The following is a 14,436-nucleotide window of genomic DNA, read 5'->3' as shown; positions in this document are numbered from 1 at the left end:
AAGTCCCACTCTTACGTTTGGTACGGTGTGTGGATTAGTAGGGGGAACTGATAGAATGATTTTTTTTTGTCTGATTTTGTGAGCTTAGGCACCGTGATGTCCAGCACCATTGCCTCAGCCTGATGCCTCACGGCGGTATGCGCCTAGCCGCCTACAGCCCGGACGTACGGAACAGCGCGGTGAGCGCACTCGACGTCTGGACGTACGGGATGGTGATTCCCTGTAGGTTTTAGCTGCGGTGTTGATTCCTTAATAACCAAGTCGCACGCACATATAACAAAACGAATGAAAAATGCTTCGATCTTGCCTTTGCGACGGCCGAATGCTCACAGAGCATGTCGAGGTCGACTGGAACTCCACTGTTGGGCGCGTCCCTGAAAAGAGATCTGATCGTCTAGTGGCGCGCGCGCCGCCCTGTGTGCGCCGGAGGCTTCACCGCCTCGTCGGCGTAGACAGCTGAGACGAGAGGGAACGCGCGCGCCGGCAGCGACGTCACATAACTTGGACGGGATTAGTACGCCACGCTGCACGGCCAGCTAGCTTGCTGTGCCGACCTGCAGACGCCGTCGAAGATACGTACAAGAAGATCTTGCCTTTGTGACGGCCGACTGCTCACAGCGCATGTCGAGGACGATTGGAAGTCGAGCTGGCTGTTTTCGTTTCGTCCAATTCCCAAACCCCGGATGAATTACCTGATCTCCCACTAGGGAAGAGATCTGCCGGAGTTAGTTAACCTCCTTATAGTTTCCAACTTTCCATGCCCACCAACCAGTCTACGGATTATGAGTCTCATCTCATCTCCCTCAAATCGCCATTCCCTAACCCTAACCCCCCCCCCCCCCCCCAAGTAAACACGCTGTAAAGACAAACGAACAGTACATGCGAAGGAAAAGAGAAAGGGGCGTGCGCACCGGTGGCTGGATGCGGCGGGGCTGGGAGCGCGGCGGCTGGCGCGGCGTTCGGAACAGCAGAGGCGTTGGTGGCGGCCATGGCGGTGTCGGCTGATGCGGAGATGAGGAGCAAAAACGTGCGTTTTGGGACCTCGGAGAAGAAAGGGACGCACAGCACACTCCCCGCTCCGCTGTCGTCTTTATTAATTGGCACCTACCTCGGGATCGCAACGGCTGTCTGGAGAAGCGGCCGAGTTCACCAAGCCACCGGATTTCATTTTCTCAAAAAAGGAAATCGACACTCAATTTTTACTAGCCTGTCCTCGATCTGCAGATTCGGCTGCGCGTCCAGCAAACGTGCCACTTGATTCACTTCAGGCACGTCGTCGGTCGTCCTGCGAGACACAATATCAAACGCTAATCAACCCTGCCAGCATGAATACATACATCCTACTGTAGCTGCAGGGAAAAGTATGCATGGACTCGGCTCGTTTGGTACAAAACATCCATCACCACCAAGTCCACGCAGCCAAGCAGGAATACCAACGAATAAATCACAGCTTGCAACTTTGCTAGCATTTGAATTTAGAGCTCAGTAGGATTTGAACTTCAGTTTTCGACAATTTGGACCTTGATCCCAAAAAAGATCTCGAGATCAAATGATCGACCGTACTCTGAGCATGTATATCAGCTGACCAAACAGTAATTGTCTTGCACTCCATGCACGTTTTCATGAAACTTCAATATTTCAGTATCAACCTCGTGTTTACACTAGTACAATTTTTCGCGAAATTATTTAAAGTTTTATGTACATTAACCATGTGTCGAATACCAACTCCGAGTTTAGTGGCCGGTCATTTCATACAATTAGTACCGTAGATCCCATGTATACTTGATTGTTGGCTTTCCTCAAGCCTTAATATGCAACAATTCTTATGGAATTATTAATATGCAACAATTCCAATATTTTTGCAACAATTCTTTATTTAAAGAAACGTATCCTTTGTTTGTGGGTTCAGTGGTGCATGTAGGTCACACAGGCATGGCAACCAGAAAGTTTATTTTATTCTCTGCTAATAGTTAAATATTTGGTTTACTCGGGCTTTTCATTCGTTTTTGTGGCAGCCAACCACTTTTAAGTCTGCAACCCTCTTCTAGATTCAAAAAAGGTGTTAGCTTTGTTTGTGATTGTTGAACTATTATGTACTACTATGTCTATTTTATAATTTACACCATAAAAGTAGGCAGAAAACCAAGTCCAAACAAATCCTAAAATAGAAAAAGGCAAACTCGGGTTTTCATAATCCATTGTGATGCCAAACACAATTAAAAGGTTGTTTGATACACAAGATATAGGGTATCACTTTGCACTAACACTAGTACAGATATGACTTTTTGTGGCATGCCATTCTGTGGCGCATCTATTTTATATGCGCCACAGAAAATATTTCTGTGACGCACCAGACTATGTGCGCCATTGAAATAGCATATTTTTGTGGCGCACCACGCACTCACATGCGCCACAGAAATATGGTGGGCCTCACCCTCAGCTATGCCCAATAATTGGTTTCCCTATTTCTGTGGCGCACAGAACCACGTGCGCCACAGAATTAATATTGGTGCGCTACAGAAATAGGCCCAATTATTGGTCCTCTGATGACCCGTTCGTATATCTCTCCTCCCTCCCTCCTCCCTCGCCCGTACGTCGCAGCCTCCCTCCCCTGCCCCTCCCTCGTCATCTGCCTCCACACCGGTGCCGGGAACCACGTCGCCACCCCCCGGGCGGCACCGCGACGCGGTGCCCAACACCGTGACCTCCGCCACGGTCGCTGACGACCTCATTGCCATGCCGCGCCTCATCGACATGCTACTGCCGATGACCTCCAGGTCTCCGTCATGCTGCTGTCGACGACCTCCCCAACCTGTGAGGTCCATCTCCTTCATCTTCTGATCTTTTGTTGCTAAGAAATTGTATATTATTCCTGTTAAATTGATGTGTGTGTACGTCTGTTTCACTAAATCAACTCCTAAATCAAAATTTGTCAATGACATCTGAAAAATAATGTAGATGTTTATTACTATAGCTTTCCAATATTACTTGTAGGTGCTCAACTTAGGAGTTCAATAAGGAAATGGCTGCAAGTTCATATGATAGTCTATTACTGACATTGAATTAAAATAAACTGGGTGCAAGTTCATAAGGATTTGGTCTATTACTGACATCAAATTTCCATGTGGTGCTCAACTTAGTTCACAGAGAGCAAGTGAATTTAAAACCATTTGATTTGGAACTAATCCTGATTCAACTAAAATGGTGCTCAACTTAATTAGTTTATAAGCAAATTAGAAATTGTATTCATTTTTATTGTTATTGCACGCTGTTTAACTAGGAACTAATCATGATTCAACTAAAAACATGAATCTAAAATGCAAGTGAATTTAAAACCATGAATTCAAGTTGTTCATTTTATTCATTTTTATTGTTATTGTTATTTAACTAGGAACTAATCCTAATTCAACTAAAACCAGGAATCTAAAATGCAAGTGAATTTAAAACCATGAATTCAAGTTGTTCATTTTATTCATTTTCATCGTTAGTGTTATTTAACCAGAAACTAAAATTTAGACATGTGAATATGTTTGTAAACTTATATATATGGCACTTTAGTTTTGACAGTCGTTTTGCGCATTTGATTTGGTATTTGATTTTATTTGCACTTTCCTATGATTAGAATGTTTGGTCACTGAACTTGGAGGTGGGGCTAGTGAACCTGGTGTGATGGTATAAATATCAATCGCTTATGCATCCTACTTGGCCTCTCTGACCCCATCTCTAAATGTTAATATTTGTTTCGATCAACAAAGTATGAGGCGTTTATTTAGTTGATCCTAGTTGGCTCTTATTTGTGTTGGAATTCTTCATTTACTTTCATCTTTTTTCCATTTTAATGCCGATGATTAAATTTTTTGGTCACTACACTCGGTGGCGGTGCAAGTGAGCCTGGTGTGATGGCACAAATATCAATCTCTTGTGCATCCTGCCTTGCCTCACTTACACCATCCATGAATGTTAATATTTTGTTTCGATCAATAAAGTATGAGACATGCTATCTAGTTGATACTACTTGGCTCGTATTGGAGTCCGCCGATGATTAGAATGTTTGGTCACCCGTACACTTTGGGTGGGGCCAGTGAACCTTGTATGATGGCACAAATATCAATCTCTTGTGCATCCTACTTGGCTTCCCTGACCATATCACTGAATGTTAATATTTGTTTCGACCAACAAAGTATGAGGCATGCTATTTAGTTGATACTACTTGGCTCGTATTTGAGTTATCATTCTTCGTTTACTTTGAACTTTCTTCCATTTTAGTGCCGATGATTGAAATGTTTGGTCACTACACTCGGTGGCGGTGCAAGTGAGTCTGGTCTGATGGCACAAATATCAATCTCTTGTGCATCATACCTGGCCTCACTTACACCGTCCCTGAATGTTAATATTTTGTTTCGAACAAAAAAGTATGAGGCATGATATCTAGTTGATACTACTTGGCTCGTATTTGAGTTGAGATTCTTTGCTTACTTTGGTCTTTCTTCCATTGTAGTGCTGATGATTAGAATGTTTAGTCACTACACTCGCGGGCGATGCAAGCGAGTCTGGTGTGATGGCACAAATATATATCAATCTCTTATGCATCCTATCTGGTCTCGCTTACACCATCTCTGAATGTTAATATTTGTTTCGACCAACAAAGTATGAGGCATGCTATCTAGTTGATACTACTTGGCTCGTATTTGATTTGGGATTCTTCGCTTACTTTGGTCTTTCTTCCATTTTAGTGACTACACTCGGGAGCGGTGCAAGCGAGCCAGCTGGCGGGAGAGGGGAGGGACCGGAGGAGGAACCGGATGAACACCAGTTTCATCGCGATGATGATCATAGTGACTCTCGTGTATTTGTAACTAGAGATGATGAACTTTGTATCAAGTAAAACTTGTGTAAAAATTTGATACTTTGGCACTATACGTATCTCGGATTGTAAGTAATGTGATGATATAGTAATGTGTTAGTATAAATGTTGTTTATATTATACATGTATAATTGTTGTATAAAATATGTATAAAAACGGTATTTGTGCAGCGGGCGGTACAAAAATCGTTTAGACATGTAACTAATTATGTGCGCACCTATAAGAAATTCTGCGGCGCACCTATTTCTATGACGCATCATAAGCTCATCCACCACTAAACATAGTTTATGTGGCGCATGGGCTGATGCGCCACAGAATTATCATCACTACAAGGATTTGGGTCTATTGCAACGAAAAAAATTGTCGCAATATATGCCGTTTTGTGGCAATATGTACCTATTGCCACGAAATAGCGTTCGTTGGCAAGCGTTGCAACTGAACACATGGTAATAGGCTATTGCAACAAAAACGCAATTGTGGCAGTACAGTATTATATTGCAACAACCATGCATGAAGTTGCCACATTTTTTCCCGTTGCAATACTCACTTACCTCCACAATTTGGTTTGTGGACATAACTTAATGCTACATGCGAACGAACCGTGGCAATTGATAGTTTGTGGCAACAGACATTTGTGGCAATAACATCTACCAACAATCCATGTTTCGTGGGGCATGCTCTTTCGTGGCAATAGACAATCGTGGCAGTAGCCTATGCCAACACCCCCTGTTCGTAGCATTAGGCATTTTGCCACGAACGCTATGTTTGTGGCATTAACTTATAGCAACAAACATTCCACTCGTGGCGACAAATAGTTATGGCAACGGTCAACTTTTTTGTAGCAAGAAGCTACTGCAACAATTTAATATTTTTGTGGTCATACTCTATTTCAACAAAATTCAGTTTCATTGCGCCAATACTTATTTAAATGGGAAAACTATTTGTAGCAACAAGCTACTGCGACAACTTAGTAGTGGTGCGAAGATTTAACGCAGCACTATATTTTTCATGGTGGTAAGGCAACGGTGAGTTGTGACAATAGCCTATCGCAATCATAAAAAAAAGCCATTAAATTACAAAATTCAAAACCATACATATGTTATGTAGGTTCATACAAATCAAAATACTCATAGCAAATATTCATCAAAGGAAACTCAAGTAAATGGGTAGGCATCCTAATTAAGTGTAAGACTAAACTATCCATGATGTACAGTACAGTACGTAGGTGTAGGTGCGTTTTCCCATTACTTGTACCCTCTCCAGCTATTTCTTTGCTTCCTACAATCAAGAAATGGAAGAAAAAATTAGCCAACTGAATATTAAGAGAAAGCAAGCCAAGTTATGTCAACAAGCTAATACCTAGTGAAATGATGTAACGTAATATCTTTAATTACTAATCTAGGCCATGCCATGACAGTAATTAAGCATGCACGCCACCCTGATAAATTTTAGTTAAATGTTTTCCGTGACATACAAACATCTTAGAAATATGCCTAAGAACATAACAAGGACAAAGGAAATTGTACATGAAACTAGCATCAAGTGTCCAGCAAATACAAGTGGTACATGAGACTAAGTTACTAATTAGTGAAGAGATTGAACAAAAGTATTGCTACTACAAGCCTATATTCTGATCATACTGGGAAGGCAAAACACTTCTAAGCTGCTTTAACACCTTTTAGAACACCTTGCCCTTTCTTCTTTTGTCCATCTACTTCTACAACCCAAATCATAGAAAAAAGTATTGCATTACATGGTTATTAGATTGCAAGAACAAAGGACCCAAATTTAAAGGAAAGCAAGTACCATCATGTAGTTACGCACGGTAGCAGCGAGCATGGTATGGCCATTCATCGAGGACACACATGTCATTAGCACACACTGGAGTGTCAAATTGTCCTTGAGTACCTGTACAAGATTTAGCAATTTAACCCATACAAGGATTTTATGCATTATAGCAAATGCTAGGGACAGCTTAACTGAGATAAAAAAAAATACCGGATCTGGATTGTCCACGTTTATTTATGTATTCTGTTATACTTTCCATCTTTGTAAAGACAACAGAGCCATTCCTTACTGTACACTAAGATTCAGTTTTTGCTAAACAGACATCAGAGGCTAATGATATTTCTGAAAGAATAAGACAGAGTTCCAGAACTTTCAACAAGACATATCAACTCTAAGAATCGACACAATGTTCAACTATAACGGAATAGTTTTGAAGTCCAAGCTTAATCTGATACAAAAAAAAAGGACAGATAGCACGAAAATGTATTTAAAAAATCTAGTTTTAACTCTGGAAAAACCTACAGGCAGATCACAAACGAGAACATATCCGTATCCTCCTTTATCATTCTTGCTACTGTTACTCAATAGACAGCAGCATCTAGCCAAGAGTAAACTGAGATCAGGCTCTGAATGAACCCATACTACATTGAGTCATGTGTCATGTTATAATTCATTCAGATAAAGGAACTGGAACTGATCTACCAGTACTGAGTAACTAAATACAGAGTTGCGACTGCAAAGGTGAATAATCTACTGGCCACAATAGCACAAACTTACATGATACAAGAAAAATAAGACAGCTGTGATAACAGTGGCGGAGGACGAAAAAGAATTGAGGTAAGGCGAACTGTAAAATAAATACTCTTATACTTTAATAAGATTTATAATTTTAATATGGGAGTAAAGAGATCCCAAATAGAAAATCAAACAACAAATTATAGTAAATATTTACCACTAACTTCAAATTAGCGCTTAAAAGACCAAAAGGAGTATGAAAATATCACTGTATATCCACTACCAATCTTTTTCATCTTTATGTTCATGCAATCTAGTAAGGTAATGCTAGAGGATAGTTTTTTGCAATCAGCCATTCCTTGAAGATTATGACTCAATTATATTGTAGTTGATCTTGTTTAATTTATACTACATGTAACCAGAAGCAGCGACGGCGAAGTGTGAAACAAGACCAGCCCGGCGGCGGTGACGACCTACGGCCTGGAGGTGCGTCTGCGGGCGATGGAGGTGCCATGGGCTTGGCATGGCCCGTGGTTTCTACGCCGGGGAAGCGGCGGCACACCCGGCGTGGTGCTGCGCCGGCGGTTGCCGGAGGTGCTAGATGCAGCGGCCCCTTGGGCGGGGCCAATCTGGGATCTTTCTTCGGCTTGGAGGCCCGCAGCGGCGTGGTGGCGTCTGGAGGCGCGTCTTGGGGCGGTGGCCAGCCCTGCGACGGTAGGCGGCGCAGAGTGTTTTTTGCGGCGCGTGGATGGAGGGCTTGTCCTGGCGGGCGCGGGCTCGTCCGTGGCTCGTTCTTGGGCCGCCAAGGAGGTTTCCATGCTGGCGGTGATCTTCGGTTTCCTTTCGCGGTGATGGCTGCCCGGGTTCGCTCTGGTTGCTTTCGGCAACATCTCGCGGGCAGCGGTGATGATCCGGACGACGGCTTTTGTCGCGGCGACGGGGAGCCTAGGCGTGGCGGCGGGAGGGACGCTTGATGATCGTCGGGAGCTTGGAGGGGGAGAGGCGTGGTGGTTGTGCCGGTCCTTGTTGGGCGGGCGTGAGGACTTAGACTCATCGCTAGGCGAAAGCCTTGGTTGCATACGGTCAGAATGAAGTTAGGGCGAGCGCCCGACCTCTCCATACCGCGTCCTCCGCTAGTGTGTGATAAGTAGCCCCATAAAATATATTGGTAGATTCACAATTCGATTTAAATCTATTAGATATGTTGAGATGGGTTGCAATAGAAGTAATGCAAACGACTGCAAAAAAGATTCGAATTAGCTCACAGGGGATCTAAATGGATCTAACATTGCGACCACATAGAAGAAACAGAGTTGTTAATTTAAAACAGTGAAGAGCGGATCACAGGGATGCGGATTGTTGATGAATGGGATCGCAGACTCACAGCGTCTCCACCTCCGGGTCGGTCATGTTGCGACTGGGGATGAACCCCGACGTGGTGCCGCTCTACGATGGGAAAAAGCGCGCGCCACGGCGGCACTCGAAGATGTGGTTCTACGATGGGAGGGGATTGAGAGATTTCTGACAAAATAACCTGAGGTTGACTCGGCGTGCTTCTATGTGTTGACGCCGGCGATGACGCCATGAGCACATACGAAGACAAGAGCTCAGATCCAATCGCCACCGTGTTGACGCCGTGATTTGGTTAACAGAGTATACTAAGGGAGTAGGTTTGAGTCGTTTACCCGGAAGGTTAAATAGGCTATTTTTGGGTGGGAACAAAAATATTCGGACGGAGACTATGAGGCGTTTAGCGGGAGGTTAATTTTTTTGGCCAAAACTGAATTATTAGGCGCTAATTTAGGTGGTGGGAAAGTAATTCTTTTGGAGGGAATTTTTACAATAATGAATAAATTAATAAAATAATATTCTAGAGCAATATGAAATATATATGCTGAGAGCGTTATGAATTGAGAAAATAACGCTGCGCTCGCTCCGGGTCGTCCCTACTATGGTGTCGTTCTACCTTGTCCAATTCGCGTTGCGGTGTGCTGATCAAGTCACGGGCTTGAGTTCGTGGGGATGCCTTGGCGGTAGCCTCGGAAGGTAGACTACACGAGTGGCTCTACGGCGGGCAACGTGGCGGTGGTGGTGATCTCACTTTTTGTTCATGGGGATGGCATGGAGCAGACGGTGGGACATCCTGGTGTTGGAGACCCCAACAAACACTCAACACGACACTCCGATGCCGCGCCGAAAAAGACAGGCCGCGGCACTGGGAGGCACCTGTCAACCAACTGCGGATCCAGTGAAGGCAACGACCAAGGTGGCGAGAAAGTCGCAAACCTCTCTAGCAACGATAGCTCCGGGTTGGCAACAACCCATACTTAGCAACCCTATCATTAATATGAACCACATGTCTGCCGGACTCAGCCGAGGAAGAGACTGCAGCGTCAACATCACCACACTTCTCAAAGGCAAGTGCCGGAGAAGCCAAAACGGAGAACTCATGTGATCCGGGCCTCACTTCCTCGACGGGAGGAGTCGTAAGCACACATAAATTTTGGTCATCATGTTATTGGAGTAAATGTAAACTGAAACGTTCTTCTTCGATGCCATGTTCTGAAAAAATTATAGCGTGCAAACTGACTACAAAAGATATTTGTCTCTATTTTTTATGACAAACTAAGAGTGAACCGGATGGTAATTGGCGCGTTCCAGATGTCTACATGTCAGGTTCAGGGTCAGATTCTTTCCTTAGCCAATTAAGTTTTGCCACAATGTAAAAAATCATGATTGTTACAAAAAGCGTGTAGACTAACTACAAAACAGTTTTGTCTCTACTACATACGACAAATAAGCGTTGACCTGTTGGTTAGAGGCACTTGCGTGCACATGGGAGGTGCAAGGTTCCAAATCTACCATTGGCACATAAAATTTTGCTCATATAATAAAAAGGGAAAGGAATCAACGAACGGTAATAATACCTATTTTTAAAAAACTATTGCATCTTTTTAATCAGATCACGATTAAAAATATATAAACAATGAAAAAACCATGATTGTTGCAATACCTTATATATTTTGCCATGGATACATAACTTGTCGCAATATGCAGTAATTATTGCAACACAATGGGGTTGAGGCAAAAAACTGGTATAACGACAACAAAAATATTTTGTTGCAATACAAGCTATTTTTTGCAACAATATGAATATTTAGCGCAACATAGACAAATGTTGCAATATATTTGAAAATATTACCACGCTTTTTTCTTTTGTTGCATTAGCTACTCTCTATTGCAACATGGTGAAAAATTCACGCAACAAAGTGTAATTGTCGCAATAGGCGCACCATATTACAATGTCACTGTGTTTTGTTGCAATACACGTCATATATTGCAACAAAAAATGTAATTACTGCGACAAAAATACATTGTAGCAATATGTGGAGGCTATTACCACAAACAAGAATTTCGTGGTAATATTGCATTCTATTGCAACAAAAACTAGTCGTTGGAATAATTATTGTTGCAATAGACCAGATTTCTTGTAGTGCATTTTAGTGGCGTGAATTATGTGGCGCACTACTCATACGCCACAGAATACCACTTTTGGTGCGCACTGAAGAGCCTTTCCCTACTAGTGTAATTATTTTGTTTCTATCCGAGGATGCACCGTTATCTACTTCTCCTATTCTTCTATAAAAGTTTTACAACCATAGACTAAACTTATGAGCTTACAATCTATTCTCCTACTCTTCTGTAAATTTTTGCAGTCATGGACTAAATTTTTTAGTTTACAATTAATCTACCGACCTTTGATCCAAAATCTAGTTACTTTGTTATTTCTTTTTTTTTCTTCCTAACCAGTTTATGTTGCTCATGAGCTTCCAGTACTAACATATCCTAAAGGATAGGCCAGAATAGGCAGGAAGCTCTTTCAAAATGTGGATGTGTGTGTGTGCCTGCGTTTGCGCTAATCACAAGAGTAAGCCATACCAAGTTATCTAAGAATATGTGTGCATAAAATTACAGGTAGAGTAGCCCTATATTGGTGGGAAGGTGATGAGTATACAAAAACATTTGGGGGTGGGGGGATGGGACAAGATTTCTATTCCAAGGAGATTAGGAAATATGGGATTCTGAGATATCCAACTTTCTAATCAAGCAATGCTTACTAAACAACGGTGGATATTGATGAAAAGTCTGTGAACCCCTATTTGCAAAGGTACTTCATGGGAAATATTACCATTATACACATTTTACAAGAGGAAATAAGGGGAACTCATCACTTAAAGGCAATATTCACAAAACAGATTTACTAAAGGGATTAATCAAGCGCAATGGTGATGGATTTGCCTTGCGTGTATGGGAGGACCCTTGGACTCCATCAAAACCTAACATGAGGCCACGTGTTTGCTAGCCGTAAGCTATGGTATAACATGGAGAGAAGAACTTACTAGTCAAGACCATGCAAGCTATGATATGGAGAAGTTGGGACATAGCATTTATAGCCTTGTATTGTGGTGCTATCAATTGCATTAATGTTGATGATACGTGGGCATGAGAGTTGAGAAACATGTCAGTTTATCTATCATGTTAGTGTAATGGAAATTGATTGAAACCTCGGGTAGTCATAATTAGGCATCAAGCTCTAGAACGGGAACTAATCAGTGTTGGCATGAACTATGGAGGACAGTAGCACCTCCTAAGGTTAACTCAAATTTGTGGGTAATTAACAACTTTGTGCGATCCGTGAGGTTTTAAGAAGTTGACATATTGAGATGATTGGATTCTGCTAAGAAATAGGTGCTCATGGCACACCATTAAATGCACGATTTGCATGCACTTAGGCAAAGGTTTTTTGGGATGAACTGAAGGCAACTTCTTTTGTAAAGATTATGCGTATATATCCGCTTTCATGTTCTATGAATATGATTGAGAGAAAACTAGTGGAAGAGGATCATACATGTGAGATTTTATGTGGAAGTTGGCCAGTATGGACAACAAGCAATTCTCATATTCACAAAGAGAGAAGTCTGTATGTTTCAAAGAGGATATTCAGTGGGCAGTAGAAACTATAATTGGCCTTTCGCAAGTTGTCTATGATGAGAACCAAGAAGAAGGAGAGATGGAAGAACCATATGGTGATCTTGTCAGGTAAAAATGTGTATTTTGAGTCGAACTAGTCCAGTTTGGTGCCACATAGTGTTGGGTTGAATTTGACATGTTACAATACTATGTTCCCTTACTCACAGGTATTTTCGGGACTAATGGGGGTGGACGGAAGCCTCTTTTTCTACTAGTGTTTGAAGCTTTAATCCTAATTTTTTTTGTCAGGTTGCTTATGGCTTGTCACAGTTTAGTGTATTATTATTTTTAGGCAAGCAGTCTGCTGCGAATTTTTTTTAATTGCCCACAATACAATTTAAAAAAGAAATTCCGGTATGTTGTATTAGATCGGGCCATCGTCAGGGCGAATCATTCCGTCCATCCTATATGTTGAATACCAAGATGGCATAGAAAGGAATATTGTACATGTTTTTATTAGAATAAAAATACAAGTAATATGTTACGCGATTTCCAGACACCTCTTCCTCCCAGTGGAGTGATGTTGTGCAGAGACTTTGTAGAGTAGCTAACACTATGTTTTCCTAACACACTCACATTTCTTGTCAAACGTGACCCTTTTTTAGAATGAGTGCAGGTTGATAGGATTAAGAGACCAAAGTTTGAAACCCCTACCTCCTGACTCGCTCCCACGAGCGGCCTGGGAGCTCCCGGAGACGCCCCTCGCCCCCACAACTATTCCCCTCCTCCTCGGTGCCGCCAGTAGGTGTCGCCGGGCGAAGCCCGTGCGGCTCCTTCTCCCCCTCGCGCGGGGGAAGTGGCGCGGGCTGACGTGGTTGGTGAGGGTGTTGCGCTCGTGTAGGTCGCGGCGGTGTGGTGGCTTTGTGGCGGTATCGGCCTGCTCGTGGTAGCTACGGCGGCTTCTTCCGCACGGGACTGCCGCCGGCGGCGCGTGAGCGTCCCGATGCGGCAGGGCTTGGCCGGCGATGGTGTTGCGTCTGGTCGGCGGTGCGGAAGACTCTTGTTGTGGTGGTGGGCATGGCGGATCCAGATATAGCTACCCCTCGTGCCGTGCCATGGGGGCCACTGCTCTGGATGGGGTTCTTGCTCCCGCCGAAGTGGTGGTGTAGTGGTGGTAGCCGAGTCCCTTTGTCGACATGTGGTGTTCTCGCAACAGTGCTCCTCAGTTCGGCTGCTCCTAGAGTTGGGTTCCCGGGGCAGCGGTGCTGGACGGGGGGAGGGGGATATTGTTGGTTGGCGGGCATGCCACGGACTCTGATGATGGACGGATTCCTCGACCTTTTGGACGGCGTGGTGCCGGCGAGCCGAGTGCTGTGATGGTGGTACGGCTATTGCGAGGGCGACGACCGCTACCCTATGTGGACGGATGAATTCACCTATCGGGGGAAACCCTTGCCCTCCTTGGCCACGACAAGAGTACGTGGATGTCGTTCCCTTCCTGAAGGCATCATTGTGGCGGTGCTCGGTCCTTTCACGTTCTCCGGGTGAAAACACAAGATCCCCGGATCGGGTGGCAGCAGCGCTTCTGCATCGTGCTCTTCTTGAAGATGCCACCTTGGAGTTATCATGCCATGCGACTCTCTATTGTTTGGCTGGCGGAGGTCCTCCTCCTTCTGCCCTCGGCAATGCTTCTTTTGTGCTATGCACCCGCGGTGTTTCTCGAAGCCTTCTCCCTTGTTGTTCTCGCCGGTTTGTGAGCTTTGCTGGTCGATTCCTGATGGTGGCCGGCCTCTGGTGGCATGTTCGATGGTGGTGATGTCTCGTCGGTTGTAGTGGTTGTCGGTTCGTCCGTGCTAGGGTGTGCACCGGTCCTACAAAATATCCTGACGTGCGATAGACCATTGTAGACACTGTCTATACTACTGTCCATATATGATATGGAGTGCTATTATAAACACCACCTGTCTAGACCATTGTACATGCCCTAAGTCTAGACCTAAGTGCTAACTGTTCATAACAATTTCGACAAAGCTGGCTCTAACTTGACCGGTGCCATTCTCATTTTATGTACTTGAGCA

Source organism: Lolium rigidum, chromosome 6 (genome assembly GCF_022539505.1).
Source record: "Lolium rigidum isolate FL_2022 chromosome 6, APGP_CSIRO_Lrig_0.1, whole genome shotgun sequence".
Classification (NCBI taxonomy): Eukaryota; Viridiplantae; Streptophyta; class Magnoliopsida; order Poales; family Poaceae; genus Lolium; species Lolium rigidum.
The sequence above is the reverse complement of the archived record's forward strand: the minus strand, read 5'-3'. Positions refer to the sequence as shown.